This window comes from Trematomus bernacchii, unplaced genomic scaffold (genome assembly GCF_902827165.1).
Source record: "Trematomus bernacchii unplaced genomic scaffold, fTreBer1.1, whole genome shotgun sequence".
Lineage (NCBI taxonomy): Eukaryota > Metazoa > Chordata > Actinopteri > Perciformes > Nototheniidae > Trematomus > Trematomus bernacchii.
In genome coordinates, this window is record NW_022987593.1 from 455,541 (window position 1) to 471,843 (window position 16,303).

At 42.0% G+C, this 16,303-nt stretch overlaps 1 long non-coding RNA gene across 1 annotated transcript in view; it reads left to right on the forward strand.

Moving 5' to 3' along the window:
- The first annotated feature begins 339 nt into the window (after nucleotides 1-339).
- The window catches only part of LOC117482209, a 46,046-nt gene continuing 30,082 nt past the window's right edge, over nucleotides 340-16,303 (forward strand). Inside the window, exon 1 of the long non-coding RNA XR_004555846.1 lies at nucleotides 340-388. This is a non-coding gene — a long non-coding RNA (uncharacterized LOC117482209). The remainder of the gene's footprint in view (nucleotides 389-16,303) is intronic.

Below are 16,303 nucleotides of genomic sequence, written 5' to 3' on the forward strand. Positions count from 1 at the left end.
CCCCTCCCCTCTTCCCCTCCTCCGGAGCTTATCTCGGTGCGCATCGTCAGCATCAGTTTGAAGTCAAATCTGACAGCCGCTGCCTTGCCTGGTCCTTTTTCCGTCTCGTTCAATGGTGGTCATCCCGGCGCGTTTAAGAGGTACAGTCCCGGATTAGTGGGATAAACGTGTGTAATTATTGATGTACTTTTTGGGTGGTTGACCTCGATTGCCGCCCGGGATGTTGAGAGGCTGACGTGCTTTCTCTCAATGTGGTCTTACCTTTTCCTTTTGCAGTTCAGTCGGGACTGTGGGAGCGCGTCTGATCGCTGCCTTCAACTTGGGGTGAAGAAAGACAGGGAAACTCCTCGGGATTCTCCGTACACCGAGCTCTGATCCGTAAATTCTGGTGAGCACACTTTTACCGAAATGTTACCTTGATTTTGTTTAATCATTTGGCAATCTCCGGGAAACGGTAAAGTGTCCCATGTGGCTTTGTTTTAATGATTTGAAACGGGCGTGTCCAAAATACCCGGGCACTTTGGTCTTCTTTTAAATCACACTTAAAATAGCGTTACATGATTTGTTTGCTCACGAAAGCCCGGAGCTGAAAGAAAGCCCGCGTGGTGGCGAAGCTTTCTCGCTCCTGTCTTTAAAATGTTAGCCCATGGCAGCGAAGTTCGCGCTTATTATGCATGGTAATTAAACGTGGCCATTTGTGACAATTATCAGTTAGTATTCCTACCACGAAGGGTGCATTGAGTAAAGTAGAGCCGGGCCGGGGTGAGGGAGTAGGGGAGAGATTATAGGAGTGAGGAGTGTGAGAAGAAAGAAACATTTGAGGTATCCCTCAGGGAAGCTCGGCTCCCCTTATTTTATGAGAGGGGTTTTATTACTCTTTTATTTCTCTTCAATTATGTCTGATATCGTTCTTAATCCTCTACTTGATATGCTATTATTATCATTGCCATTACTCCCCATCATATTTATAGTGTTACTGACATCCTACAGTACTGCTGGCTGTGCCGTAGGCAGAAATCTATGGGGCCATTTGATGCTTTTATTGTCCTGTTTATCAATTAAGCTTGTCTATAATGGAGATATCACACTTCCTCCAACATAAAACATTACTCTCCCACACACCATCCGTTAGCATCTCACCTCCCACATAGCCACACTTGCTGTCCACAGCCGATTATCTGGTTATGTGCCACCATTTGCACTAATAGAGAGTCCCTACTTAATGTAATGACAAGTCGATCAGTCAGCACACAACAGAGAGCTGCTTTAAGGCTCATAAGCAGTGTCATCAAGGGCAGATTGAGGCGCTGTTAAGAAACAGAGGACATGAGAAAGTGCTTGTGGAGGTTGTCTGAGTAGTTTGCTGATGTGTTTTATTGTCCATGTACAGTATGGTGCTGTCATTGTGAAGCATGTACCCAGGAATGTGTATGTCTTGGTGTGTGTGTGTGTGTGTGTGTGTGTGTGTGTGTGTGTTGTGTGTGTGTGTGTGTGTGTGTGTGTGTGTGTGTGTGTGTGTGTGTGTGTGTGTGTGTGTGTGTGTGTGTGTGTGTGTGTGTGTGTGTGTGTGTGTGTGTGTGTGTGTGTGTGTGTGTGTGTGTGTGTGTGTGTGTGCCAGCTTTGCTCAGTCATGTGTATGCAAGTAAAGAATAAGTGAGCAGAAAGAAAAGAGGGACAGAGAGAGGGAGGAAGGGAGAGGGAGAGATTATGCTAACTCAAAGTATTGGAGGAAGAGGAAAACCCATGTAAGCAGTTTTTCTTTTAGCTTATATATTTATATATTTAGCTGTCAGGGCCTTCACTGATACACAGTAGGTTCTCCAAGCTTTGACATGCTTGTCGCCAGTCTGAGATTTATATAAAAGAAGGCCGATGCTTTTTTTTTGTTTAGCGATGTGACTGTAAGACAAACAAGGGCAGGCTAAGGGATGACCTAACAAGACCAGCTTCTTACAAGAAGTGTACATGAGACTGTCTCATAACTCAGGTATCTTCCTGTACAACAGCAGGTCCCTCATACCGTACTGTTTCTCTCCTCGGTTTTTCAGTGGCCCAAAAAGCTAAAGGTGAGAGTGGAGGAGAAATATGATACACTACCATTGGGGTGAGCTATAGATATCTAATAAACAGAATTTATCTCATGTTTCTAGCTATATTAAATGTAAACGTAGATACATATCAAAGGAAATTGATTTCAAATGAAGAGTGCCCTGTGTCTTCCCATCTCAATTTACCTGCTCTTCTCTCTTCAGAAGGGTTTCAGTCTGTCATTCTCACAAATGCTATTGTAGAGATTTGCATCTCATTGTTGGCATGGCCAGGCAATCATGCAACAAAGTAATCATTTAGCCTAGACGACCCCATCAGTTTTTCGTCAGGTGAAAATGAGGGTGATGTCTTATCAGATGATGTGCTGACATGGTGTCGCTGATGGCAGTCAAGATGATGATGACAGTGATCTGGCTCTTACAAATCTGATTATCACATAAACTGATAAGGGACACTACATCATAATGATAATGATGTAATAACGTTGATGATAAAACATTACTGTAGTCAGGAGTAAGGTGCTGTATCTTACACTAGAACAATATCAAAAGGACTTGATTTCCCAGAATGCTCTTCACTATAAGAGCTGCATGACTTATATTGAAACAGAGGCAAACACCGGGTTAAGGGGCTTTTGCAAGAAAGTAGACACGTTGAGTATCTTTTGACAGCATGAAAGAATGAATCGACTTGTATTTGGTGTTGTTGTTGAGATGGTGGGCTGGCAGCATCATCACAGTCTTAAGAACATGACAGTCCGTGAAAAATTGTAGCGGAATACAAAGCCAATCCTGATTTTTCCATGTGACAGATTGTGTGTGTGTTTGTGTATGTGTGTGTTTCTTTCCTCCGGTTGTTATTTGTTCTCTCGGACGCACACTTACAAAATCACACATAACAGGCACTTACACACTTAATGTACTCATTATTTTTTTAAGGTGACAAATTGTTCAACATATTCTCAAAATACCAAAATCACATTAGTGCAGGCCTGCAGTTACACTACTTACTCAGGTGAAACCCTATTGTGTCTTGTAGGTATCCATCCCTTCTGTCAAGCAGTACACGGCCTTGGGCTTAAAAATATCTGACTACACACACATACCCGCAGACACACACAGTTTGAGAGGGACAGCCCTGGTGAGCTGGCATCAAACCAAAGAGCTGGTGTTAACGAGGTTGAAGTTAGTTAGGATTTGAGCTGCGCCTCAACCTCCTAACACCCTTTCTAAATCTGATTCATCCCAAAATGAGATGTTTTTCCAAGAGAGGGAGATGAAAACATTCTCTCTCTCCTTCTCTCTTTCTCTCTCCCTCCCTTCTTTCCTTGCCAAATACAGTTGAGCTCACTCCCCCCCCTCCCTTTCTATTACTCTCATACTCTCACACACTATCTGTTTCACACCCCGTTCCTCCCTCCCGTTCTCTCACATCTCTCTCTTCTCTCCTCCCCTGGCACCTCGATGTGTTTCTCTTTAATTGAGATGCATTTCAAATGTGGTGCAAATTAGCTTTCTACAGCTACAGTCTAAACTTGCAACCTGTGCGTGTGTGTGTGTGTGTGTGTGTGTGTGTGTGTGTGGTGTGTGTGTGTGTGTGTGGTGTGTGTGTGTGTGTGTGTGTGTGTGTGGTGTGTGTGTGTGTGTGTGTGTGTGTGTGTGTGTGTGTGTGTGTGTGTGTGTGTGTGTGTGTGTGTGTGTGTGTGTGTGTGTGTGTGTGTGTGTGTGTGTGTGTGTATGTGCCCAATGCATGTGTGTGCTTGTGTAATCTATATATGTGCCCGTGTGTGTGTGTGAAAAGAATTCCCACAGTTGAAAGTGAAGGCGCTACCTTCCTGTTCATTTCTTCAACGCGTCTTCCGATGCCTCCTCTCTCCCACAAACTTACATTTTCAGTACAGCATTAATAACATTCACTTGTTTGGACTTAGTTTGTGTCTCTTGACTGGAGGAATTTACTTGGCCCCCCCTTTTCAGGATTTGAATTCAGATCTGTGCCTCTGAGAGATGACAATGCGTGGCAGCTCATTAGGGAGAGGGCCGGAAATCAGGAGGGTCAGTGGTTTTCTAAAGACATGATTCTGTTACGCTTGTCTTCCTCAGCTGATCTGATCTGGTTCTAGTTAGCTAAAGGGGAAACGCTGGCTGGTGATATCATGTATACTTACTGCGCATGGTGAGGTCACGGGTTGGTAATGTATCAAAAATCACACTTTGAGAGCAAGCAAATAACTTCCGATTGATGGGTTCAAATGGGTTTTTCTCCTTTTTTCTAAATTCAAACTCAAATTAGAAAACAGGTTTCTAAGGGGTAAATCTGAAGGATATTACATTACATGTTACTTGTTAGACGCTTTTATCCAAAGCGACTTACATACTCAATACTGTGGACAATCCCCACAGGAGCAATTTGGGGTGAAGTGTCTTGCCCAGGGACACAACGACATGCTGACTGCAGCGGGGTTTGAACCTGTGACCCCCTGATCCGAACACCAAGGCTCTATCCATTGCGCCACACGCCTATTAAGCAAGAGACAGGATAAAACTAAACTTAAAAAAAGGTGTGCTATAAAACTATTTCGGACTTTCAGCTTATCTTTGCTTTTATGTTAAATGCTGCATTTTTCTACTTTTATTGCCCCTGACAGAGATTATTCTTTGGTTAAAATGTCCAATAAATGTAAGGGATTATCTTGAAAATAAATACATCTGAGTTTCTTGAAGTATGTTTCGCCATGAGGTCTCCAGCATGTGCGTATGCATGTGTGCTTGAGTTTGGACATGGCATGGTGCACTTTTTGCTGCTTTGTCTGTGTGTGCGTATGTATGTGCACATGTATGTATGTGCACATGTATGAATGTGTGCATGTATGAATTTGTGCATGTGAGCGAGCGAGCAGTCGTTAGGGAGAGTGATGCTGACAGTGGGGTGACCTTGGGGCTCCCAGTCTTACTCCTGTCGATGAAGGGGATGACTTAGTGTCTCCCTCCCCACCCATGATGGCTCATTTATTATCATTAGGCACACAGTCAAAAGATGCTGCTCAGGCCCTCAAAACCGAGTGGTACGTCTGTGTGTGTGTGGTATGTATCACTGGTAGTGAGAGACAGCAAAGGAAGTCTTATCTCTAGCGATAGGTGCTGCACATCTGAGCATATGTGTCTGTCATCCAGTGTTTGTCACAGGTGTGTCTGCCTTTGTGTTATCTTCTGAACGCGGGTTTATCCATATCTTGACAGCAGACGCATTGCCTGTCAGTCCACATCTGCCTGCTTACCGCGCAACATAAATAACAGTTCGTGCCATAACCCTAACCTTACGTCACCTCAGCAAGCCAGTGAGCAACATCAGTGGTATATGGGTACATCAGGGCTGCCTCTGTGCTATCGTTTCTCAGCGTGATGGATGGAGACTTCTGCAGGCCAGTCAATACCCAATCTGAGCCCCACTGTCCTGATTTAAGATACAGCAGCACCCAGGTGACACACTCAGAGGCACGCCACTTTAATCACTCTGAGCATCAACTCTGCACTGCCAAGATTGGTGTGCGGGTGAGTTAGTGTGTGTGTGTGTTTGTGTGTGTGTTTGTATTAGTATCTCACTCAGTCAAGCCCTGCTGTAATCACACGGCGATCGCCAAGTGCCTGCACTTCTGACAGAGTTAACATTTCTTTGGAATTTAAAGGGAGTAACATAAATAACGTCCACAGGGGGGATTTGTGCTACGTGTAGCTTGAACGGTAACACAATACATACATACAGTCAAGAGCTGTCTCCAAGGGAATGAAAATTGTATGAAGCTAAAAGGAATTTTCTCATTCAGTAACCGTGCCTTCTACAAAACATGTTATATACTTGTAATTGCTTTGACAAATGGAGGAAATGTAATTCTGTCTGGATTGGATTCAGGTTTTTTTTTCCAATCTATGAAGAGAGGAAAGAAGGGGGGTGATTGGCCATACCAAGCATATAGGACAGAGTGGGATGTGTGTCCTGTGTCTCACACAGTATTCACATTTTCCTTTCATTTCCTCTTCGTTTAACTATTTGCCTTAGCAAACCCTTTAAAAATGTGTAACATCTCCCTGCTGCTTGAGTTTATGAGCGCATCATGCAGGAGCGAACGCTTCAGCGCGTGCAGTAATCAAGGGAAGATTGTGTTTGTATGAGTGAACGGTGGGATATCGCTACTTTATCAGAGAGTAATCTGTTTGCACTGGTTCAAATTGTTCCCTCTTGACATGTCATCATTCACATACATGCACAACAAATACATACTTGTGTACACACACACACACACACACCACACACACACACACACACACACACACACGTGCACACACACACACACACACACACACACACACACACACACACACACACGCGCATCCACAGCCCCTCCCCACCAGCCCCTCCACTTTGGCTGTTAGTCTAATTTATGAGGTGCCGTTAATTTGGCCTAAACGTTCGTAGCGAGACCTCCCTCCTCTCTCATCCCTTCATCCCTGCATCCCTCCTTCTCATCCTGTCTCTCATCAGTCACTCGGCCGAGTAAATCAGAGGGGTGGTATTGCACAGCAGGCAATAGATAGACTGGACACCTTGACTAATATACCGCTGTCCTTCCCCCTCCCTCCCTCTCTCCCTATCTGTCTAACTCTCTCCATCTCTCTTGCCTGCTGTTTCAATCAAATGTGGCTCCTCTCCTCTCATCTTCAACTCTTCTAGTTTAGCCTCTTCCTCATTACTATCTCCACTTCTTCTCTCACCTCTGCTGTGCTTGTTTCCTGTGCAGCTTCTCTCCACCCTTCTCCTTTTGCCCCACCCGCTGTCTGCTTACTTCTGTCCTTTGCCTCTCATCCTCCACCCTCCGTCTTCACTCTTTTACCTTGCTCATCATTGCCTCCTCCCCCGTTCTTCTGTTCTCATGTTAGGTGTAAATTTAGAACAGAAGGCATGAGGGGATGCTGTGTGTGTGTGTGTGTGTGTGTGTGTGTGTGTGTGTGTGTGTGTGTGTGTGTGTGTGTGTGTGTGTGTGTGTGTGTGTGTGTGTGTGTGTGTGTGTGTGTGTGTGTGTGTGTGTGTGTGTGTGTGTGTGTGTGTGTGTGTGTGTGTGTGTGTGTGTGTGTGTGTGTGTGTGTGTGTGTGTGTGTGTGTGTGTGTGTGTGTGTGTGTGTGTGTGTGAGAGAATGAAACTCTACATGAAAGCTTCTCAGAGTCCCCATACAGTGTGCTCAGATGGGGCTCAAAGCCTTGGTTTTCATCCACATTTAGGATTCGCATAACATCAGATACACACACTTAGATATAATATTCACACACACTCACGTGCATTTCCACACATGAATTCACACATCAACACATGCCCTCCCCCCCCTTTTCCCCTCATTATCTTCTTCATTTACTTTATTTTTCTCCCTACTTTGTCTCTTTGTGTGTCTTACTCTCTCTTAAACACACACAAACAGACACTATAGGGTCCGGCTGAGGGTGAATCTTCTCGAAGTGAACAGGAAGAGCATCAGGCATCTGAGACTCCCCAATCGCTTTACGCCACATTGTTCTTCTCTAATTCCATACACGGCACACACTTGGGAGTCACTCTGAGCTTTATGCACTGACTGCCCGGCACACCTATACATCACTGTCCATCTCTCCACCTCTTTCTCTTGTCTGTTGCTGTCTCTTTTCCATCCTCCACCTGGCTCTAAATCATTCTGGGTTTCATGTCTATTTATTTGTCTTCTTTTCCTTCTCAAGTCACATCTTTCATAGTGTCAGTCTCTCACGCACACCCATCTACAGCCCCCTCTCTGTCGCTCTCCTCTCTCCTCTTCAAATTCCCATAGCACAAAGGGCTTAGCTCCCTCTCAATAAATGTAACAACATCTAGCCTCTTGTTCTCTGCCATATACCCCCTCCTTCCCCATATCTACCTCCCCCCCCTCTCAGTCACTTCTCCCTCTCTCAGCGGGCTTTGTACTAGTGCACACTTACAGCAGTCACAAGATAAAGCACGCTACCTCTGCCCTATCCCTCTGAGTATTATATAAAAACCACTGTGGTTTCATTAGGCAAGAACACCTTTAAACACTGCCTCATTCTATATAAAGATCAGACTCTCTTTAAAGCAACACTTTGAATTAATTAGAATATAAATCAGCCAGAAATTAGATTTTCAAGGATGATAATGATTTAAGAGTTTTCCTAACATAAACACTCGTTGCAAACTAGTTTGCCTAAAAAACATAGTAAGACATCATTATCCCAGTAAAATTGGAAACAAACTAAAAAAGTACCAAACTTACTTTCCTAACTACTTCAGGAGGACAAAGCATTTTCCTGATGTGAAATATATTCCAACCTTTTACACTTTCCAAAATGTCATTTCAATACAGAAAGGTTTGGTTCAGTGACTGCATCTCTGAGAATCAACTTTTTCTAAAAAGAAAATGTTTCTTAAACCTCTCAGATACTAAATTGTAAAATTATATTTAAACTCGCAAACATTGTAATATATTTTAACAACAATACTTACCATCAAAATCAAAAGGAAAATTCAAAGATCCCTCAAATTAAACTCATAATGAAGATATAACATGTTCTCACAGTCATTCTAACCCAGATAATTTCAGTGGGAACAAATTGTAAATATAATACCGTTTTGTAAAACTGAAATGAAAATGTTTTATGCTGCAGTAATTAAAAATAATTTCTTCAAGAAAATAAAATGACTGTTTTTGATCCAATGTTATATTTTCTCTTTTGATCAATTCCTTCCAATTATAAAGGAGTCTAATTAAGTTGGATAGGTGATTGGACAAAACTATTGATAATAAAATATATATATATTTAGATATGCTGTAAGAAAACATGGGTTAAAATAAAATAGCCATTGAAACAGTGATAACAAATTTGAACAGAATAGCCGTTTAGAAGGTTTTATACTGTTTAAAGGAAAGTTTTAGTGGGAGCTGTTAACTTGTAGGATATATATATTGCGCACTCGTCCTGACTTGTGAAATGTAATTCACCAATAAATACATTCAGGTCATGTTCTTTTGGATCAGCAGCATAAATCAGGACTTATCTGCTTCTGACAATACTGGCAGCCTGCTAAAACACTCAGGTATGAGCAGAATGATGAAATGTTATTATATAAAAGATTTTTCTAACTTGATTTTGAGGGATCACTGGACTGGACACATTCATTGTTTCATTAAAAAATGTACGACATGTATAATACATGTGATAGTACATGGATTTAAACCTGTAAAGAAAACCTCAATACTACCCACACACCAGAGATACGACTTAAAGAGATCAAATTCAATGACGGACATGGAACTAGCAAATCAACTATGAATTTGGTGCATTTTTTGTGTGTGAATCCATTATGTGGCTGTATCCCTGTGAGATCTGTGGGAGACAGGCCAAGTGTCTCTGGCTGAGCCATCTCCATTCGCTGTGTGTCTGTTCAGTCAGCCACACAGAAGACAGATAGAACCACCAGTCTGCTCACCCCTCCAGTCGCACCGATGTAATCAGACCTCAGCAGTCATAAACCAACGGCAACGGACACTGTGCCCGGCCCGCTGTCACACACACACACCCACACACACACACACACACGCTCACACACACCCACACACAGAAACACAATCCTACAAACACCGATACTCTAAATGAAGTGTAGACTTGTGCAAATGGACAGATTACTGTGTGTAAACTGGCACAAATGCAAACACAAATATGAGAGGTAGGGCTATCACATTGGCTCGCACATGCATAACTATATGCTGACACATACATGCACACTCTCACATGTTAAAGTGAGGTGTTATGTGCTGAGTGGTTGTCCTCTTTAAATTGAGTCTTTTTGCCCAACATGCCCCCATTTGCCTGGGCAGGAAGGATGTCTTCTGGCTCAGGGGGGGATCTTCATCGTGTTGCTCATCCTGCCACCATTAAGTGTGTGTGTGTGTGTGTGTGTGTTTGGATGGAGTACCCGCATCCACTATGTGTGTGAGTTATGTGAAAGCTTGTGTCTTTATCTCCCTCCCTCACTGTCTCTTCCCTTCCATCACTCTTTTATCACCTCCATCAGTGTCTGTTTCACCCCTCACCACCGCCTGCGTCTCGGGCCATTTTGTGTCTGTTTGTCTTTTTGTTATCTTGTATCTTTTGTTCTCCTCCTCTACAAACTAACAGTGTCTCCCTCTCCGGTCTTCCCGTCTTTCTTCACCCTCTCTCTCCAGCTTTGTGGTGTGAACGATGGTGGATGACTGCTTTAGGAGATTTACTGCTGAATCCTGTCTCTGTCAGGTGTCGAGACCAAAAGAAAGCGATGAAGGGGGCGAGAGAGGGAGAAGCAGATGGAAGATAGAGCAGTACACAGGGAGATGACGGAGGGAGAAAGGGGAAGCAAATGGAATGGGAGAATGGGGGCGAAAGAAAGGGGTGAGAAAGAGAATATTATGTATGGGAACATTGAACGAAGTAGAGAAAGAAACATTTGAACGGGGTATAGAATAGAAAGAAGAGTTACACTATGTTTTTTAAAACAGTCTCTGAATATAGTTTGGCGGAATAGCTATATGCTCAGATATAACTCTTTTCTCTCATACTCTCTTTTTCAGTTTCTCACCCAAACATAAACACTACTATTACAGACTAACAAACTCAGACAGGCACAGAAACAAGAAAGTGAACTCATGCTGTCAGTTCCAGGGGAAACTCGCATTCACAATGACCAGAAACCATTTTGCCTGCCATGGTAAATGTGAAGATCTGCAGATCTCACATTCTGCTTTAACCTGTTAAGGAAACTGTGTCTCAGGGCTTCTTAAAATGTAATAAACTATGAATGTGTCATACTCACTTAACGAGAAGAAACTAAGCTGACTGACAATATGAACCATTTTTACCGAAACAAAACACAAGTCTCACAAGAAGCGTCTAAATGAGCCCTGAGCGAAAAGATGCTAACACACTTAGCACAGAACTCTAGGTATAAATCGATCGATATACTTATCGGATCTGCACAAACAAGCTTTGCTAGCAAGCTGAGATTCCACAGATTCTAGAAGTATACGTATCATCACTGAGTGATCAGAACTCGCGACAGGGGAAGCGAAACCAGACAACACACAACGTAGCTTTGGGTAGCAAAAAACGGAGATATGCTCACCTTTTGCTGTTATTCTGATCAAAAGTTGTGTTCAATGGCATTAAAACGAGAAAAACGCGGCTGAAGGTTAATCCATAGGTTAATCCAATGTGTCTGTCACTTTGAAAAAAATATTGATAATCCATAATTCAATTTTTATGTCAAAAATTGAGTTTTCATATTAGCTGATAATGATACAGTAGCTTCCAGTGTGTATGACAGCTTCCTGTTTTGGGTATTTTGGCTACGCATCACTCTCACTCCTTATTTGGTAACCTGTGTGTGTATGTGGAACCTCCCCTCGATTCCATTGGCTCTAATGGTTAAAAAGAGATGTCAATCATCAAAATCGACCAAGGGGGGCCAGAGATAGGTCAAATCAACCCAAATGACCCCAGAAGTGGTTTTCTTTTGCTAAATCTCTCTAAAAAGTTAAATTTTCACTTGTGTTGCATCAATCTTGATACAGGGTACTTATTATATGTTATAGTTTGGATTCCTAAAGCTTTTAGTCTACTATCCCATCATTCAAGGGTGGTTTTCACTATAAGTAATGTTTTTTTTTTTTTGGACGGACACAATATTTGTTACTATGTTCAATCTGAATTTACTTTAAAATAAAAAAAATCTATATTGATTCTGACTCTTCTACATCCAACTCACAGGTTTATCATTGCTTTGAGAAAAAAGATTATTAATTTACCCCTTTTAGAAGTGTAGTTATGGTCATTTGTTCCGGGAATGTCATTTTCGAGCCTGAGACCTGGAAAACAGGCTCGGGGCTTAACAGGTTAAACCCAACTCTCCCGACGGTTAAACTCTGGGGGTCTTGTGAGGGGTTAAAGTTGCGGCAGAAGGGTCAATGTGAATGTGTTTAACCCACTAAGACTCCATTCGCAGTCTTTAATGGCTCCCAAGAGGAAACGCACACATACATCTTCAAAGATCAGGCTGACTGCCTCAGCAGAGAACATATATTCACAGCACACAGACGCACATTTCTCTTACTGTGCTTCTGAGGGCTATCCGTACATTGCGTTTATGCTCTAATTCTAACACAATAGGTTGATGTAATTAAAATTAATTGGTTTTAAAAGATGTATTCTTAGATAAAGGGAAACTAATTTGCCAACAAATTGACTCATACAGACAACAGACATTACATTAAAAGTTCACAAGAAATACTTACAACAAATAAATAATGAATACAAACGGAAATAATAACGCTTCCGATGTCAAAATAATTTCACGTTATCTACAGATGCAGGGATATTTGTGAGGATAAGCTTTATAGAACCAAATCAGAATGAACCGTTTCGTAACTTACTCTTGATTTTTCTAGTGGTGTTGGTAAATACTATTGTGTATGACTGTTGACATAGATTCTAGGCTACAATTTATTGGACTAGATTATTAAAGCAAATACACATTTCAATATGGTGGGGAGTGGACTATGTGCTACTAATGGTATTCATTCACCATACAGTGAATGGTTACAAAATAAGCATCATGTGGCTACAACATATTAAATCAATAACATTTGAAGATCCAGTTTGTCACATACAACTTCCATATTATTTGAATACAACATACATTAATTCCACTTGCAGATTCATGTTCATATTTAACTGCATATATCTATATTAGCTGTGTTATCAAGAATTTGCTCATAAGGCACAACTGCTCCACATCCTGTACGGCCAAAAATAGCCCTGCATCAAAACAACACATGGGGCTAGTGTGGGCGTGAGGCTGCAGGTACTGGAGAGAAGTTGAGATACAAACCAGGAAGTCCAGATTGAATCTTGATCACACAACACACTGCAGAGCACTTTATACTCCTTTGAGGGAGGACTTTGCAACTTTGTAAAGTTATCATATTAGCAATAATTTGCCCCTCCTTCTAGACGCTTTTATTGTAAACAGCTAAATTAATATGTTGCTACAAAGCTTTAAACACTCTTCATTAATCACAGTCACAAAACATACATTTATGATGTGACTGCAACAGACTTGAAAAGTGACTTTTAATATTCAAATTTGGCCCTCTGATCACAACAGGTTGAATTTATTGTCAGGCTTTTACACTCTGGCGCTGGTGGTCAGGTTCACACTATGTTGGTGTGTCAGTGACAGCGCTGCTGGCAGCAGTGCCGGCACAAACCAGACACCTCATGTTGTTAAAACATGACTCATCTTCAGAATGCTCCTACTTTCAATGAACACTATTTAAATTAATAACAATTGATTTCTTTAGACATTATTAAGGTTTGTGTTGACAATGTGCACATAGAAAGTTTACCTCAAAACTCAGTATATCAGTATAGGATTCAGAGCAATTTAGTTTATTTTAGTTGAAAAGAAAAAATGAAAACGCCTGTTTTCAATCCGATTAGACCTCCAATGTTTTTGTGTGAAACTTAAATATTTTAGTTCATTAATTAATATCTGATCTTCAAACTGTCGTTTATTTTCTTTTCCGTTTAAAAACGTTAAGTCTTACAGTTAATTAATATTTTGTTTTGCTTTTAATTAAATATTTGTGATTAGTGGACCAAACGTTTGCTCTAAAATATTATATATTTAATTCAACCCATAGAACTTAAATGTTGTCATTGTACTTCAACGTTTTGCGTCCCTATTGCAATAAACAGAAGAAGATTCATATTTAGTTTAATAATCTTTATTAATTAATTTTCTCCCAAGGACAGCCAAACAAAAACACATTTAAACACAGAGATGTTCAACACAAAAACATGGTAAACACGTGCGCATGCATGAATGGCCGCATTATTTGCCTTGGAGAGAATCTAAGATGTATTGAGAACAGAGAAGGAGATGGTTTGAGGCACCAATCTCTCAGAGAAAAAGAGGAGAGAAGGACAGGAGTTGTTGAGAGAGAGGGGGGGGGATTGACAAACTGCAAACAGCATGTGGATGTACAGACAAGGGCTGTGAGACAGAAAAAAAAGAGACAAAGGGGGGAAGCGTCAGAGCAGACTATAGACAGAGAGGAGACAGGAAGAGGAAGTGAAAGACAGCCAGCCTGAGAGAGTGACAGAGTGCAGTCCTGAGAGGGAGAGTGTGTGGGTGAATGTGAGAGCAACGCTGGCTAACTCGTCTGTCAATCTGAGTCTGTGATTGACACCTCGGGGTCTGGTGCTCCTCTCTTAGCCCACTGGCCCTTCCTGTCAGGATGTAGGGCACAGGGTCAAACACACACACACACACACACACACACACACACACACACACACACAAATAATTATACCTACTGTGAGTTTTGTGACAAACACACATTCTTGCATTATAGAACATATAATGTATTTGCACATATGTGCCTAGGAGTGTCCCTTTGTAACTACGATAACACACACACACACACACACACACACACACACACACACACACCCACACACACACACACACACACACACACACACACACACACACACACACACACACATACATTAACAGCAGAGACAGATGGAGGCGGGGCCGTTAGAGGAGAGGTCTCCTGTGGGGTACACTATTGCTGACTCGACCTCAACCTTTGACATTTGACCTTTGACCTTTATACTGTCAGCAATACATTTCCTCACTGCACCTTTCTTTCACATCGGACTGTCTGTGTTTGGGTGTGAGTGTGTGTCTGTGTGCCTGTGTGTGTGTGTATATGTGTGTGTGTGCACTGTCTTATAACAAATAGTGATTAACATTCATACAATTGCATAGACATTGTTCTAATACACACACAGACACAATAATAAACAACAGACGATGACAATATGTCCTCTACAGCAGTGGTCCCCAACCACCGGTCCGTAGACCGTCATTTGGTACCGGGCCGCAGAGAAAGATTGAATACAAAAATATTTTATAAAAATATTATACAAAATATCTTTATAAAAATATTATACAAAAATATTTTATTGAATTATTGATTATCAGTCTGAAAGACATTTAATTTTTCGCGTGCCGTGAGTTATTACAGTGATACCTTTTTCTGAACCAGCCCAACTCATGGAAAACCATCCATCTGGCAACACTGAGCGCGAGAGCAGTCTGGACTCTGGAACGTCATAACACTGTGATTTTCGTTTGAATTACCGGTCTGGGGGAAGCGTGTGTGTGTGTGTGTGTGTGTGTGTGTGTGTGTGTGTGTGTGTGTGTGTGTGTGTGTGTGTGTGTGTGTGTGTGTGTGTGTGTGTGTGTGTGTGTGTGTGTGTGTGTGTGTGTGTGTGTGTGTGTGTGTGTGTGTGTGTGTGTGTGTGTGTGTGTGGTGTGTGTGTGTGTGGTGTGTGTGTGTGTGTGTGTGTGTGTGTGTGTGTGTGTGTGTGTGTGTGTGTGTGTGTGTGTGTGTGTGTGTGTGTGTGTGTGTGTGTGTGTGTGTGTGTGTGTGTGTGTGTGCGTGGGTGGGTGGGTGGGTGTGTGTGTGTGTGCATGCGTGCGCGTGGGTGTGTGTTTGTGTATTTTTGCGTTTGTGTGTATTGTGTTTGTTTCCCGGGGAAAACACTCACAAGCAACACCGGCTGTTGTTATGCCTGCTGTGACGTTAAGTTACTCAGTTCTCCGCTTGTAATTATGCCGTTACAAGCTTCAAAGTTGTATTTATCATCTGAATTTGCCGAAACAAGTTATGCATTCATAATGTCAGCGGGAGGGTGGGGAAGCGGCGCTGCGGAAGAGCCCAGTGCGAGGTGCCTGTCATCTTCCCGACAAGCTTCAAACATGTATTTATCGTGTGATTTTGGAAATAAAAGTTTCATATTCTGAAAGCCAATACTTTGTTTATTTAAAATCAAACAAAACACCCGAACCCCGAGAAACTATTTTTTTACGCAAATTCACGTTTATTTTGAAATGAGCCGTTGCGACTTCCGACTGATTTCGATAGAGCGGTTAATATTAAACCCACAAAAAGCCCCGCTAAAAACAAGCTGGAAAAAATGAGTGCAACACAAACTTCTTTAAAGAGCTTACAGAGTAGACTGGACATAAGGAATACACTTCGGGTGTCATTGTCTCCCATCACCCCTACCGGCTTGTTGCAGAGACACAAGCTCAGGGCTCCCACTAATTCAG